The sequence below is a fragment of the Homarus americanus genome, unplaced genomic scaffold, assembly GCF_018991925.1.
Source record: "Homarus americanus isolate GMGI-L3 unplaced genomic scaffold, GMGI_Hamer_2.0 scaffold56333, whole genome shotgun sequence".
Lineage (NCBI taxonomy): Eukaryota > Metazoa > Arthropoda > Malacostraca > Decapoda > Nephropidae > Homarus > Homarus americanus.
The window spans coordinates 8,419,560-8,434,917 of record NW_024734940.1 but is presented as its reverse complement, the minus strand read 5'-3'; the positions used below and the strand labels follow the sequence as shown (position 1 = coordinate 8,434,917).

Here is a 15,358-nt window from a genome sequence, read left to right as displayed (position 1 = left end):
TGGATTCCAGGATCATATCTTTGCCCAATAATGGTAAATTAGGAAGAGAATGATATAACAAGGAACAGAAAGCTCTTTTGTCATCTGGGTATTCCTCAAACATAGGAAAAAGGAAAAGCTAAAAATAAACCGTAATTAGTACTGCAGGTGTTGAGGCAGCCGTTACAGCTGCCACTATACTGGACATGGGCGCTACAGCCTTTTTGCTCACACTATGTAGTATGCAAGTAGCGCTACCATCAATCGTACAGCAAGATATGTTGTTACCACCACCATAATTACCACCACTATCACAAGCACTACCACAACCTCACCACACCGTCAAGGACATGTGTGTGTGGTCGCATGTCTGCCGCACACTTTTACACTTAGTTTAATTTACATCTTCTTGAGGACTTATTTCTCTATCCTATTCACATAAACAATGTACTGGAAATACTCTAACACTCTAATGTCATTATATCTGATCACTGGGGGTCTGATAAACACCCTGTATTTTCTACTCTGTAATCCTTTTTACTCTACCACCACAGGATAGGGGGTGCATTAAGAAACTATGTCTGCGGCAAATTCAAATTACCAATCACAACAATTACTACCACCACCACCACTACCACCACTAGTTACGCCACACATTAATTATAAAAGATTTTGTTGTTGTTTTTTGCATAATGTACAAATAATTTAACACTGCCTCTACTACTCCTTTTCCTTTCTCCTGATTCTTCTTCCTTCCTTCCTTCCTCTCTTCCATCCTCCTCAACTTTCTAAATTTGACCACTCCTTTTCTTCCTTCCTTCTCTCCTCCTTCATCATCATCTGGACACTTCTTCTCCTCCTCTCATTCCTTCCTTCCTCTTTCCATCGTACATCGGCTCTCTTTCATTTTCTCCTCCTTCCTCTCATCCTTCCATCGCCATCGACTATTTCCTTCCTCCCATTCCTTCCTTTTTTTTTTTGCAGCGTACATTGATTCTCTTGGCCTTTCTCTCAAATTCTTCCTCCTCTTTTTCTCCTCCTCCTCCTCTTCCTCCTCCTCGTGTGGGGGGGGTCGAGGTGGGATGGTGTCGAGTGTCGAGTGTACGTTGGTCTCTCTCCATTATGTTGATGAGGAGAAAGAGAGAATGATAATCGACTCGAAATTCTGGACCCACTTGGCCAGCCTATAGAAAGACGGACGACGGACGGACGGACACACTGATAAAGCGTCCACTGTCCTCCTCTCCTCCCCTTGTGCAGCACCCACTAGTCTGGTACCTGAGACATCACCACCAGGAGAAGGTTGAGGAAGGAGAAGGAATGAAGACGATTAACGAGAAGCAGAGAGATAAATATTTAACTCTCTCTCCTTCTCTCATTATCTCTCTCTCTAATCTTTTATTCTCTCATTCTCTTTATCTTTATCCTCTCATTCTCTCTATCTTCATCTCTTCTTCTCTATTCTTCAAGGCCCTTCCTCGATTGTGATTATATATGTTATTGTTGGTCCGAGAATCACATCACATCCTGACTGCGATATGCCCCACGCAGGGCACAGGACGGGTTTTTGTGCACCCTTCGAATCTCAACAAAGTGAACTGACCAAATATTTCAACAGTGAACAGGAAAGAGTATGGTGTTTATTTTCGATTATTTGAACATTTTGAGAAGGATGGGGGTGACGGAGGGGTGATGGGGTGAGGAGGGTGATGGGGAGGGGAGGGGGAGGGTGAGGAGGGGTAGGATGGGGGGGTGAGGAAGGGTGACGGAGGGGTCAGTGGGGGTGAGGGAGGGGTGATGGGGGAGAGGAAGGGGTGATGAAGGGGTGACGGAGGGTCATGGGGGGTGAGGAGGGGCTGTGGGGTGGAGGGAGGGTCATGGGGTGAGGGGAGGGGTCAGTGGGGGTGGAGGAGGGGTCATGGGGTGAGGGGAGGGGTCATGGGGGTGAGGGGAGGGTCATGGGGGTGAGGGAGGTCATGGGGGGTGAGGGAGGGGTCATGGGGGGTGAGGGAGGGGCTGTGGGGGTGAGGAGGGCTGTGGGGGTGAGGGAGGGGTCATGGGGGGTGAGGGAGGCCATGGGGGAGAGGGAGGCCATGGGGAGAGGGGGAGGGGCTGGGTGGGGAGAGGAGGGGCCATGGGGGTGAGGAGGGCTGGTGAGGGGAGGGGTCATGGGGTGAGGGAGGGGCCAGTGGGGGGTGAGGGAGGGGCGGGGGGAGGAGGGTCATGGGGGTGAGGGAGGGGCCAGTGGGGGTGAGGAGGGGCCATGGGGGAGGGAGGCTGGGGAGGAGGGAGGGTCATGGGGGTGAGGGGGAGGGGTGGGTGGGGTGAGGGAGGGTCATGGGGGAGAGGGCGTGGGGTGAGGAGGGCTGCAGAGAGGGAGGGTCATGGGGAGAGGTCAGTGGGGAGAGGAGGGGTCATGGGGGAGAGGGAGGGGCTGGGGAGAGGGAGGGGCTGGGTGGGGAGAGGGAGGGGTCATGGGGGGAGGGGGAGGGTGGGGAGAGGGAGGGCTGGGGGGGAGAGGGAGGGGTCATGGGGAGAGGAGGTCATGGGGTGAGGGGAGGGGTCATGGGTGAGGAAGGGGTTGGGGTGAGGAAGGGGCTGGGTGAAGAAGGGGCTGGGGGATGAAGGGGTGGGGGTGATGAAGGGTCATGGGGTGACAAGGGGTGGTGGGGGGTGATGAAGGGCGTGGGGGGGTGATGTAGTGGGGTGACGAAGGGTCATGTGGGGTGACGAAGGGGTCATGGGGGTGAAAACGAAGAGGACATGGAGAAGGGGCATGGGGGTGACAAGGATGGGGGGAAGGTCATGGGGGTGACAAGGAAGGGGATGTACAGAGAAGGTCATGGGTGACGAAGGGTCATAGGTGACGAAGGGTCAAGGACGAAGGGTCATGGGGGACGAAGGTCATGGGTGACGAAATGTGGGGCGTGACGAATCATGGGGTGACGAAGGGGGGTGACGATAGGGTGAAGTGACGATTAGTGGGGATTGCAGATCATGGGGGTGGACGAAGGGCATGGGGGAGATCGTATAGAGGGGTGACGACAAGGTGACGAAATGGGGGGTGACGAATCGTGGGGGAGGACGAAGGGTCATAGGGTGACGAAGGGTCATGGGGGACGAAGGGCGCATGGACGATAACAGTGGGGGTGACGAAGGGTGAAGAGAAGGTCATGGGGTGACGAAGGGTCATGGGTGACGAAGGGTCATGGGGTGACGGAAGGTCAGGGTGACGAAGGTCATGGGGTGACGAAGGGTCATGGGGGACGAAGGTCATGGGGTGACGAAGGTCAGTAAGTGGACGAAGGGTCGGGGGGTGACGAAGGAAGTGACGAAGGGGTGGGTGACGAAGGAACAAGTGGGGTGACGAAGGGTCGGTGGGTGACGAAGGGGTCATGGGGTGATGAAGGGGTCATGGGGTGGACGAAGGGGTCATGGGGTGACGAAGGTCATGGGTGACGAAGGGGTCATGGGGGGTGACGAAGGGGGTGGAAGGAGAGGTCATGGGGGTGACGAAGGGGCAGAAGAAGGGCCATGGGGGTGGACGAAGGGTCATGGGGTGACGAAGGGGGTCGGGGTGACGAAGGGGGCAGACGAAGGGTCATGGGTGACTTAAGGTCATGGGGGTGACGAAGGTCATGGGTGACGAAAGAAGGGAGACGAAGGGTCATGGGTGACGAATAACAAGAAGACGTATGTCGTGGGGGGACGAAGGGTCATGGGTGACGAAGGTCAGTGGAGACGAAGGGGTTATGGGGGTGACGAAGAGAAGGGTCATGGGGGACGAAGGGGTCATGGTGACGAATACATGGGGGTGACGAGTAAGGAGAGGTCACAGGGACGAAGGGGTCAGGGGGGGTGACGAAGGGTCATGGGGTGACGGAATAACGCGGGGGTGACGAGGGCCTGGGGTGACGAAGGGTCGGGGAGACGAAGGGTCATGGGGTGACGAAGGGTCGGTGAGGGACATGATGCAGGGACGAAGGTCGGGGGTGACGAAGGTCATGGGGAAGAGGGGGTGACGTGGGGGTAAGGACGAAGGTCATGGGGTGACGAGAATGGGTGACGAAGGGTCAAGTGGAGAGATGACAGGGAAGCACGAAGGGTCAGTGGGGTGACGAAGGGTGACGGGTCATGGGGGGACGAAGGGTCATGGGGTGACGAAGGGCTAAGGACGATGGGGTGACAAGGGGTCATGGGTGTAAGGGTCATGGGGTGACGAGAATAAGAGGAAGGGTCAGAAGACGAAGGGGTCATGGGGGTGACGAGAACAAGGGGCGACAATAGGGGTGAGGAAGGGTAGGAATTGGGGGTGAGCAAATATGGGGGTGACGAAGGGTCTATGGGAGAGAAGGGGTCAGTGGGGTGATGAATGAAAGGAGGAAGGGGGAGGAAGGGCCTGGGGCAGGAAGGGGTCATGGGGTGATGGAGCAGAGGAGGGCTGGGGGGTGAGAGGAGGGGTCGGTGGGGGTGGGAGGAAGGGGTCATGGGGGCAGGAAGGGGTCATGGGTGAGGGAGGGCTGGGCGTGAGGAGGGGTCATGGGGTGAGGAGGGTCATGGGGGTGAGGGAGGGGTCAAGGGAGGGAGGGGTGTGGGGGTGAGGGAGGAGGGGTCATGGAAGGAGGGGAGGGGTCATGGGAGAGGAGGGGTCATGGGGGTGAGGAGGTCATGGGGTGAGTGAGGGGCTGGGGGTGAGGAGGTCATGGGGGGTGAGGGAGGGGTGAGGGGAGGGGTCATAAAGAGGAGGGGTCATGGGGGAGGGAGGGCTGGGGGCATGGGGGGGTGAGGGAGGGGTCATGGGGTGAGGGGAGGCGGTGGGGGGAGAGGGAGGGTCATGGGTGAGGGGAGGGTCATGGGGAAGAGGAGGGTCATGGGGGGGGGAGGAGGCATAGTGGGGGTGAGGGAGGCCGTGGGGGTGAGGAGGGGTCATGGGGGTGAGGAGGGTCATGGGGGGGAGGGGGTGAGGGGAGGTCAGGGGTGAGGGAGGGTGGGTGGGGGGTGAGGGGAGGGTTGTGGGGGTGAGGGGAGGGCTGCAGGGGAGGGGCTGTGGGGGTGAGGAGGAGGGGTCAGGGGGTGAGGAGGGAGGGGCTGGGTGGGGTGAGGGAGGGGCCATGGGGGGAGGGAGGGGTCATGGGGTGAGGGGAGGGCTGGGGGGTGAGGGGAGGGGTGGTGAGGGAGGGGCCATGGGGGAGGGAGGTCATGGGGTGAGGGAGGGTCATGGGGTGAGGGAGGGTCGTGGGGGTGAGGGGAGGGGTCATAGGGGGTGGGAGGGGAGGGTCATGGGGGTGAGGAGGGTCATGGGGGTGAGGGAGGGCCGCAAGGGAGGGGGGTCATGGGGGTGAGGGGAGGGTCATGGGGGGGTGAGGGAGGATCATAGGGGTGAGGAGGGTCATGGGGGTGAGGGAGGGTCATGGGGTGAGGAGGGTCATGGGGGGGTGAGGAGGTCATGAGGGGTGAGGAGGAGGTCATAGGGGGGTGAGGTCATGGGGTGAAGGGAGGGGTCATGGGGGGGTGAGGGAGGGTCATGGGGGGTGAGGGGAGGGGGTCATGGGGAGTGGGGAGGGTCATTGGGGGTGAGGGGAGGGTCATGGGGGTGAGGGAGGTCATAGGGGGGTGAGGGGAGGGGGAGGTCAGGTGAGGGAGGGTCATGGGGGTGGGGAGGGGGTCATGGGGAATTGAGGGAGGGTCCTTAGAATTGAGGAGGGTCGAGGTGAGGGGTCATGGGGGTGAGGAGGTCATGGGGGGTGAGGAGGGTCATGGAGGGTGAGGAGAGGTCATGGGGGTGAGGGAGGTCATGGGGGTGAGGGAGGGGGTCATGGGGGGTGAGGGAGATCTGGGGGGTGGGGAGGGTCATGGGGTGAGGGAGGGAGTCATGGGGGTGAGGGAGGGTCATAGAGGGGTGAGGAGGGTCATGGGGGGTGGGGAGGGTCATGGGGGTGGGGAGGGTCATGGGGGTGAGGGAGGGTCATGGGGTGGGGAGGGTCATTGAGGGGTGAGGAGGTATCATAGAGGTGAGGAGGGTCATGGGAATGAGGAGGGTCATAGGGGTGAGGAGGGTCATGGGGGTGAGGAGGGTCATGGGGAATGAGGAGGGTCATAGGGGTGAGGAGGGTCATGGGGGTGAGGGAGGGGTCATAGGGGGTGGGGAGGGAGTCATGGGGTGAGGGGGTCATAGGGGTGAGGGAGGGTCATAGGAATGAGGGAGGGGTCATAGGGGGTGAGGGAGGGAGTCATGGGGGGGAGTGAGGAGGGGAGTCATGGGGTGAGGAGGGTCATGGGGGTGAGGAGGGTCATGGGGGGTGAGGAGGGTCATAGGGTGAGGGAGGGAGGTCATAGGGGGTGAGGGAGGGTCATAGGGGTGAGGAGGTCATAGGGAGTGAGGAGGGTCATGGGTGAGGAGAGGTCATGGGGGGTGAGGGGAGAGGGTCATGGGGGTGAGGGGATATGGGGGGTGAGGGGGGTCATGGGGGTGAGAGTCATGGGGTGAGGAGGGTCATGGGGGTGAGGGAGGGGTCATGGGGGTGAGGAGGGGGTCATGGGGGGGTGAGGGAGAGGAGTCATGGGGTGAGGAGGGGGGTCATGGGGGTGGGGAGGTCATGGGGGGTGAGGAGGGGTCATGGGGGTGAGGGAGGAGGGGGTCATGGGGGGTGGGGAGGTCATGGGGGTGAGGGAGGGGGTCATGGGGGTGAGGAGGGGGTCATGGGGGTGAGGGGAGGGTCATTGGGGGTGAGAGGTCATGGGGGGTGGGGAGGGTCATGGGGGGTGGGGAGGGGTCATGGGGTGAGGAGGGTCATTGGGGTGAGGGAGGTCATGGGGGGTGAGGAGGTCATGGGGGGTGAGGAGGGGGGTCATGGGGGGTGAGGGAGGTCATGGGGGGAGGGAGGGGTCATAGGGGGTGAGGAGGGGTCATGGGGGTGAGGGAGGGGGGTCATGGGGGGTGGGGGAGGGTCATGGGGAGGTGAGGGAGGTCATGGGGGTGAGGAGGGTCATGGGGGTGAGGGAGGGTCATGGGGGTGAGGGAGGGTCATGGGGGGTGAGGGGAGGTCATGGGGTGAGGGAGGTTAGTGAGGAGGTCATGGGGGTGAGGAGGGGTCCTTAGGGGTGAGGGGGTCATGGGGGTGAGGAGGGTCATGGGGGGTGGGGAGGGGGGGTCATGGGGGTGAGGGGAGGGGTCATGGGGGTGAGGAGGGGATGGGGGTGAGAAGGGTCATGGGGGGTGAGGGAGGGGTCATGAGGGGTGAGAAGGGAGGTCGTGGGGGTGAGGAGAGTCATGGGGGGGGGGGGGGTGAGGGAAGGGTCATGGAGGTGAGGAAGGTCATGGGGGTGAGGGAAGAGGGTCATGGGGGTGAGGGAGGGTCATGAGATTGAGGAGGATCATGGAGGGGTGGGGAGGGTCATATATCATCAAGCATATATAAAAATGTAACATCATCATAACAAAAAAAAGTCAAAAGAAAATCATCATAAGCATCATCATATGATCATATGGTGCGTCACTGGGCCAAATGGCAACAACAGACAGAATCAGTTAGCATGAAAGTCATGGGCATGGCCAGCACGTCAGGGGTGTGGGCAAGTCAAAGTCACTTGACACCAATCCGTCATGACATGCGTCAAGTCATGGCTGCATAGTGTGCCATGTGTAAGTCTATGACACCATCAGTACCAAGTCATCACTAACCTACCACCGGATTACTCAAGCAAAACCAGAGAGCAGTGACAGCCCAGCAGGAGATCAAAACCTCTTCTGAACTGACAAGAAATATACAGTTGGTTCAGTGATGGCTAATGCCCAGTTTACAGCAAGTCTTTAATGTATAATCATTCTTTAATGGATGTTTATGGTCGTGAGGGTTTCTTCAATCCTATGTCAGGTGGATATGCGTCTTGAGTCAGTCATCATTTATTTGCAGTTTATCTCAATGTTAACTCATGACACTCGGCTGCATATGATATTGTGTGTGATGTGGTGCATAGAATGGATGCAGAAATCTCATCCAATGCAGCCATTTTACATCTGGTGTGTCTGCTGTACGTTTTAAATGGCAAGAATACACAAAAACAATAATTTTTCGATGTGTGGATTTATCCTGTAACACACGTGAGCACATAACCTGTAACACACAGTGACATGCTTCTTGATAAACAACCTCGATAGAGCAAGTTTTGGGCTTGAACGGTAATCCTCTCTCCTATTCTCCTACCCACCTTCCTTCCACCCTCCCTCTCTCCTTCCTACTCACCCTCCTCTCCTTCCCTCCTCACTTCCTCCTCCTTCTCCCCCTCCTCTCTCCTCTCTCTCCTCCCTCCCTCCCTCCTGCCTCTCCTCCCTCCCTCCCTCCTCCCTCCCTCCCCTCCTTCCTTCCTCCCCTCCCTCCCCTCCTTCTCCTCCTCCCAGCCTCCACAGGACTCACGTGCAAGCTTGATGCCATCCTTGAGCCTTATGCAGGCTGGTCTCAGTGAGCCAGTCGGGGACATGTCACGGCCTCCACCCTCACGCCTCCACGCCCGCTGAGTCAGACTTAGCTTGACTCTGTGGGCAAGACAAAGACATGTTATGGTCTGATTCTTTGGTAAATGAATATAAATAATGAATGTAAATCAATATTCAACTAGTGTAAATAAACGATCAAGGGAATTGAAACCATAAATAATTCAATTCTGTAAATGATGTTCAACATTTACGTAAAAACAAACAGACAAACAGACATAAACACAGACAAACAAAAGGGCTGTTAGATTACACAGTATATAAACAGCTGTGTTGACCACCTGTCACCACTGTCTCGTTCAGTATCATTATATAAATTATTCATCATAGATCATCATCACTCAACCTCTTCATCATAGAATGTCCACTGTCTGACCTCAGGCGACTGATGATGACGTCATGAGGCACTAGGCAGCCTGGGTTAGGTTGGGTCAGGTTGGGTTGGGTTGGGTCAGGTTGGGTTGGGTTGGGTTGGGTTAGGTTAGGTTGGGTTAGCGTTGAGGTGTTGAATCGTCACGTGAAATAAACTGGGGTTCTTAATCTTCTGAAAGTTAGCATCTTTAATTTTAATTTTTAATATTTTTGCTTTCTTAACATAATATTGTTGTGAGCATCAACTACATGTCGTAACCACCCAGGTACCATAACCACCACCTCAACCACCCAACTTCACCTTTAACACCATAACTACCCATACTGCCTTTTAACCACCCCATAACCATCCAACCACCACCTTAACCACCCAACCACGTACTTACAACTAACATGGCCAGTAACTAAAATCTAGTAAGGCTTTTGAGTTTCTGAAAGGAGGGAGAGAGAGAGAGAGAGAGAGAGAGAGAGAGAGAGAGAGAGAGAGAGAGAGAGAGAGAGTTAATTGAAAGAATAGAGGAAAAGAAGAAATAAATTACAAGAGAATAAATAAATAAGTAAAATAAATAAAATGAAGAACAGTTTAAAGGGTTAAAGTCATCGTGCTAAAGGGGTTAAGTCATCGTGCTAAAGGGGTTAAGTCATCGTATTGAAGGGGTTAAGTCATCGTATTGAAGGGGTTAAGTCATCGTATTGAAGGGGTTAAGTCATCGCATTGAAGGGGTTAAGTCATCGCATTGAAGGGGTTAAGTCATCGTATTGAAGGGGTTAAGTCATCGTGTAAGGTTAAATCGTCGTATTGGAAGAAGAGTTGAAATCATCAACCTTGCATGTCTCATGTCGCACTCGGGGGTCCTCATCACGCACTCAGGAGTCCTCATCGCACTCAGGGGTCTCATCGCACTCAGGGAATTCTCATCTGCCTGGGGTCCTCACTCCTCGAGGGTCCTCATGCACTCGGGGGGTCTCATCGCCTCAGGGTCCTCATCATCAGGGTCCTCATCTGCCCTCAAGGTCCTCATCTCTTGCTCGAGGGGTCTCATCGCCTCAGGGTCCTCATCGTACTCAAGGGGTTCTCATCGTACTCAAGGGGTTAAAAAGTACATGACCCCCCAGCAGGATATGACAGTAAAACACGCGACTAGAGAGAGACCGTCATCTTGGGTGTGTCTGACCACAGGCTAAATATACACTACCCAGTATTACACCACCACTCCTCTGTACGTCAACAATGTCAACCTAACCTAACCTGACCTGACCAATCCTAACCACTCCCAGTTATGCATAGAGCACTCCCAGTTAAGCACAGGGCACTCCCAGTTAAGCACAGGCCACTCCCAGTTAAGCACAGGACACCCCCAGTTAAGCACAGGACACCCCCAGTTAAGCACAGGACACCCCCAGTTAAGCACAGGACACCCCCAGTTAAGCACAGGGCACTCCCAGTTAAGCACAGGGCACTCCCAGTTACTCCCAGCACAGGGCACTCCCAGTTAAGCATAGGGCACTCCCAGTTAAGCACAGGGCACTCCCAGTTAAGCACAGGACACTCCCAGTTAAGCACAGGACACTCCCAGTTAAGCATAGGACACTCCCAGTTAAGCATAGGACACCCCCAGTTAAGCATAGGACACCCCCAGTTAAGCTCAGGACGCCCCTAGACTCGTGACCAGGGAGGGTAAGGAAGGGCCTCACTGACGGACGTCCTCCACTGAAGCATCATATCCTGCACTCGCGACCAGACGCCACGCTGCCGTAGGCCCGACCCCCTGCAGTGATCTGTACACAGCCCCCTTGCTTGTCGAGCCGTGAGCTAACACTAACTAAAACTAAAGTCTCTGGAGTGTGGCATTTTACCGTCTGTCTGTCCGTCTGTCTGTCTTCTATTACTACTACTACTACTACTTTTAATATTAGTAATAACAATCTTTAGTAGTAGTAGTTAATAGTACTAGTATTAACCGTTTTTGGCTGCGTTGACCCAATTCCCCACTCTCCTGACTGACTATCTGACAACGTCTTTCCACCTTAGGGGGTTCTATATACTGCCAGACGTACGACTCAACCTTTATCAACGCACCTGTGATCGATTCTTAGCCACCCATATCTACGAAATCTTTACGGGATATACGGTATGTTCTCGCCACAGAAGAATACATAGTGTTATTTCCATCTGTGTGTCCGTCCGTCTGCACTGAAAAAAGTGTCCATTATATAACACGAGAAAAGCTAAGAGGATCGAAGTGAAATCTGATGTACAGCTTCACTTCAAAGTCTCTTAGTCATCAGTGATTTCCGTCTTTATTTGCTGGAGTTATGGTCACTTGTTGACCTGTGAATTTAAGCCCAACACTACCCCTCCTGTGAGACATAACCCGTCCTCACAACCTTTCCTAGTGGCAAAAATAGCTACATGCTTGACTCCCTTGAGCTTCACCACTGTAGTAACTTCTGGTGGTTTATTTAGGCCTCGACAGTGTTGTGACATTTCCCGTTACACTGTGAACAGTTTACAGGAGCTTCCCACCTCCACTAACTTCCACGGTTACGTTGCTGTAATCCTTGATTCTGTTGTAACTTTTATATATATATGATTCACAATTACATAACTGTTACTGCCACGACTAGAATGATTATTTCTTTATTTTGCGACAAACTGATTTTGAAGTAATTATATACAGGTAGATGAATTATATAATGTGCAAAAATACATTAAATTTATACTAAGAAAGGAAACACCATTAACCATTCACAGCAGGATAATGTGAGTGACTGGATTAACAGGGGTAGAAGTAGACTAATGTAGACACGGCCCTTCACATCAACACAGGTGAATTACTACATATACAGGTACAGCCATCACACAAACACAGGCTACCACGTAACCCATCACACCACATACACAAACTACCTCTCACTACCACCACACACCCACACTATCAACACAGGCACCACCCTCCCCTCCCCACACACACAGACCTCGAACAAGTCCAGAAGAGGGAGCGCGAGATTGTTCCCTCTTCCTCCTACTCCAAATATCAAGAATCGCTTCAACACACTGACCCTCTCGGCTCTCTCTGATATTCACCTCGACCCCATCTTCAGGTTCGGGGAGAAGCTTCTACACCATCCTCGACACCGGCTCCTGTTTCCACCAGAGATCCTTCGTTCGCGAATTGCTGTTCGACACTACAACCGCATCCAGCCCATACGAGCACGTATTGATCGTTATAAGAACAGCCCAGTCCTAAACATTGTAAAATTATCTACAGCTTGTAGTTTACCAGTGTGTTCACCCCCAGCCAATCTTACTTTTGTATTGTTACTATGCTGAAAAAAAGCTTGTTGAATGACCTTCTCCCCCCGTTTGTTATACATACATATTATAATTGTACCACATTATTTGTCAATCAAGTGACTCATTCCCCAATTATGTAACTATTTTCAGCCATTTGGTTGCCATTTTCTTTCAATAAACCGTAAATCAATATTATTAGTAGTAGTACTAGTAGTATACCCCCCCCCCCCACACAGCATCAACACAGGCATCGTCACGAGGTCCTAATTTGAGCAACAAGATGTGTGTGAGGTGTTACGCTGCAGTCCTGTTTATGGTCACAGTAACGTGTTGGGAACCAGGATGTACTGAGCTGACCAATCACAACACGGTTTATGGTCAGTATTGTGAACCCTTCTGACCCCCATACCCCTTCCCCTGACCTCATAGCAACCAGGGAAGATGACATAGTTTGTTTACTTGTCTTGATACTGCCAGGTGGTAATTAAAGCCAGAGTGTTTGCTGGACCTACAACCACACGTCGCCTTACCTCGTACCCAACCTGACCTATACCACAAGTCCTGCCGCTTCTACTTTCGGGGTAAACAAACAGTCAGCCCGCAAGTAAGTAAGTAAGTAAGAAAGAAAGAAAGAAAGAAAGAAAGAGAAAGAAAGAAAGTAAGTCAGTCAGTCCACCAACCAACCAGTCAGCCCACCAACCAATCAGTCAACCCATCAACTAGCCAATCAAACACCCAGTCAGCCACCTAGCCAAATCGTCTCCAAAACTCGCTCACTTTTTTTTACCTTTATTTTAATATTTATCTTTAGTTATCAAAATTATCGCTTATGTTTTATTTTGTTATTATTTTGTTTATCTCTCTCGTGTGTGTGTGTGTGTGTGTGTGTGTGTGTGTGTGTCTTCCCACTCTTCCTACACCTATTTTGTATCACTCTTATTACTACTATTTAACTTCTTCCTTTTTCTCTTCCTTCATCCACTCAGAATGAAAGAATGTGAAGGGATAACAGAGGTGTGAAGATAACAGGAGAAGTGAAATATAACATAAGAAGTGTGAATATAACATAAGTAGACAAACATTAAATATAAACTGAAGATTTAAAATAAATCAGAGGATGTTTTTCTTATTCTTGTCAGAGCCATTTCATGTCACTCATCTATCATTTCATGTCACTCATCTATCATTTCATGTCACTCGTCTATCATTTCATGTCACTCGTCTATCATTTCATGTCACTCGCCTGTCATTTATGTTACTTATCTGTCTTTAACGTAACTCATGTCATTTATGATAAACCACCTGTCATTTATGATAAACCACCTGTCATTTATGTCACTCGTCATTTCACCTGTCTCTCTTCACACCTGTTCTGCACAAGTGACCCCATATTCCATCCCTGTCGTTACTGTCACTAATACCGTAAGTCACTTTCCCTCCATGGGGAATTTGTATACAGCAAACCTTAACATGCCCCAACCTTAACATTACTCAACCTAACCTAACCTAACCTAACCTTGACCATACCGGACCTAACGAAAACATATGAATGGAGGAAACTGCAGCGGGCCTATTGGCCCATACTGGGCAGTCCCATTTACACTCAACCCCTATCGCTCATATATCCATCCAACCTATGTTTGAAGCTATCCAGCGTATGATGTCTGGTAACTTGTTCCACTAGTCCACTACTCTATTTCCAAACCAATGTGTACCAATTTCGCGCCTAAATCGAAATTTGTCTAATTTAAAACCATTGTTACGAGTTCGCTCCTGGTTGGATAGTTTGAGTACCTTTGTAATGTCCCCTTTGTTTAACCCTGACTTCCATTTATGCACCTCGATCATATCGCCCCTCACTACGTCTCTCGAGGGAGTGAAAATTAAGATGCTTTAACCTGTCTCTGTACTCAAGGTTCCTAATGACCGGGATTAGTCTTGTCATTCTCTTCTGAATTCTTTCTAGGGATTCTACATCCATTCTGTAATACGGTGACCAGAACTGAACTGCGTAATCCAAGTGAGGTCTCACAAGCGCAAGATATAGTTAAGATGACCTCGCTAGTCTTGTAACTAACACTCCTTCGTATGAACCCAAGTACTTTGTTAGCCTTGTTTCGAGCAAATACGCACTGTCGTCTTGGTTTACGATTCTTATTATCATTACTCCTAAATCTTTCTCGTAGTCGGATTTCTCTATAACATCGTTGTTCATCTGATATCTGGTTTCTCTTTACATATTCTAGACCAAGTACTTTACATTTGTCCACATTAAATTCCATCTACCATTTTTCAGACCATGCGAAAAATTTGTTTAGATCTTCCTGTAATTTTTCTGAGTCCTCGTCAGATTTAATTACACTATTCTAGTGTCGTCAGCAAATTTACTTATGTTGCTGTCATTAATGCTGAATCTCTGTTTTCTGTCTTGTAATCATGACCTAATCCTGTTTAGAACATCACCTCCAATGCCATGAGTCTCCACTTTACGTATTATTAGTCTTCCATGGGGGTCCCTGTCGAAGGCTCTGCTAAAGTAGAGGTAAACCAAATCATAATAGAAAAAACACAAGTCTCGCGCAGTGAGTAGGATTCGAACCTACGCGGGAAGATCCCATCTGATTTCTAGTCAGACGCCTTAACCACTCGGCCATCACTGCTTGTATAAGAACTAAACCATCAAGCCAATCTTAACCATACCTAATCTAACCTTAACCATCCATACAAAACCTGACCTTAACCATACCTAGCGTAACCTTAAACATACCTAACCTAACCTAACCAAGATCATCCCTAATCCAACCTAACCTATTTTAACTAGTGTCAGAGTTTATCTTGGCTTGTAATCAAAACCTTAACAACATTGTCTTTAATTACAGGTACAGTACTAATATGTCTTGTTCCTAATTACAGGTACTTTGTCTCACCTCTATAATTACTAGTCTAAATACTATAATTATATCGTTACAACCTATAATCACACTCACCACAACACAGAGATAGAGTAATGTTTTGTGGTTAGCTTGGGCTTGGTCAGGTTGAATTAGGTTAGGTTAGCTTGGTCAGGCTAAATTATGTTATGGTAGGTTAGGTTAGGTTAACATTAGGATGTTTAACCATCAAATAAAATAAACAAACTAGGATGTTTAATCTTTAGGTGATAACCAAACACTCTCTTTAACAACACGGAGAGAGAGAGAGAGAGAGAGAGAGAGAGA

The 15,358-nt window shown here is 51.4% G+C and overlaps 1 non-coding gene across 1 annotated transcript; it reads right to left on the bottom strand.

Moving 5' to 3' along the window:
• Positions 1-14,718: 14,718 nt before the first annotated feature.
• Trnas-aga lies at positions 14,719-14,800 on the bottom strand. The gene has a single exon. It is a non-coding gene; the product is annotated as a tRNA-Ser (tRNA).
• Positions 14,801-15,358: the final 558 nt, after the last annotated feature.